We start from the raw sequence: 1,800 nt of genomic DNA, 5'->3' as shown, positions 1-1,800 counted from the left end.
AATACTGTATAGCATCTCTCTACCAATCTATTCACTATGTTAATGGTTCCTTGATGTCTTTAAGTAGATGTTTTCCAAACCTTTTTTATCCATTTTCTACATATATAGCTATATAGATATCTAATATTATATACTTTTTTTTTTTTTTTGAGACAGGGTCTCACTCGGTTGCCCAGGCTAGAGGGCAGTGACACGATCTCAGCTCACTGCAACCTACACTTCCCAGGTTCAAGCAATTCTCCTGCCTCAGCCTCCTGAGTAAGTGGGATTACAGGCGTGTGCCACCATACTTGGCTAATTTTTGTATTTTTAGTGAAGATGGGGTTTCATATGTTAGCCAGGCTGATCTTGAACTCCTGGCCTCGGTGATCCACCCACCTCGGCCTCCCAGCGTGCTGGGATTACAAGTGTGAGCCACCACACCTGGCCAATATATCTAATAATTATCTATGAATAGCTATATCTATATATGTGAAAATAGATAGAAAAGGTCTCAGGGAATTTCTACTTCCGGTAATGGTAGAAAGGCATTTACTTAAAGGCATCTATTTAGAGGTGTCAAGGAGCGATTAACATAATGAATAATTATTAGACTAGGATCCAAGGAAAGGCAAGGGTTCAGAGAGATGATCCCAGTGTATAGGATCTCTTTTCCTTTGGGGTTATTTCACCATTTACAAGGGACTGCTGAGAGGACAAGAAACTGAAGGTTTCTTTTGATAGTCTTGTTAGGCTAAGAGAACAGGAAAATGACAAGGTTCAGCCAAGAATGGGGTTCCCTGGTAAAGCTCCCTTGCTTTGTGCTGGGGTTTCAATACTTCACAATAGTAATAAGGGCGTGCAAGAGTAGGCAAGTTTTCGCAGCGATTGCAGCTCAGCTTTGAATATGGCTTGAGGAAATCTCACATTATTTGCTCAAGGATGTGAGAAAAAATGAAACTTTTCTGTGAAGGAAAAATACATCATATTGAGCAAAGAATTATTCTACAAATAATTTGCATATACATATCTGGCCTACATTTAAAGCAAAATGGGCAAATAGGAGACAACGAAAAAAATAAAAACCAGCAGAAAAAACAAATGATAAAAAGGAAACCTTCAGAGAAACCAGATATTGCGGCTATCAGACAACATTTTAAAATAATTCTGTTCACTCTGTTCAGAGAGATAAAAGGAATGACTGAGAAATATGAGAGAGGACTAGAAACACTAAAGAAGAACAAAATGTTATCCAGCCTTATATTCAGAAAAAAAAATAAAGAACAAAAGGGAAAGTCTACAACTAAAAATTATAACTGAATTTAAAACACAATGTATGTAAGTATACACTATATATATACACACATTGTGTATACACACATTGTGTGTATATATATACATATATATACTTTTTTATTTTTGAGATAGTGTCTTACTCTTGTCACCCAGGCTGGAGTGCTGTGGTGTGATCTTGGCTCACTGCAACCTCTGCCTCCCAGGCTCAAGCAATCCTCCCACCTCAGCCTTTCAGGTAGCTGGGTCTACAGACGTGCACCACCACACCTGGCAAATATTCTTTTTTGTGTGTTTTTGTAGAGATAGGGTCTCACCATGTTGCCCAGGCTGGTCTTGAACTCCTGGCCCAAGTGATCCACCTGCTTCGTCCTCCCAAAGTGCTGGGATTACAGGTGTGAGCCACCGCGCCTGGCCAAACACAATGATATATATATATATATATATATATATTTTTGTGTTTGGACGCGCGGGGTCGCACACACGTGTACTCCCAGCACTGTGGGGGGAAGAAGCAGGGGGCTCACT

Source organism: Rhinopithecus bieti, unplaced genomic scaffold, assembly GCF_001698545.2.
Source record: "Rhinopithecus bieti isolate Rb0 unplaced genomic scaffold, ASM169854v2 scaffold_22039, whole genome shotgun sequence".
Classification (NCBI taxonomy): domain Eukaryota; kingdom Metazoa; phylum Chordata; class Mammalia; order Primates; family Cercopithecidae; genus Rhinopithecus; species Rhinopithecus bieti.
Note: the sequence above shows the minus strand (reverse complement) of the source record.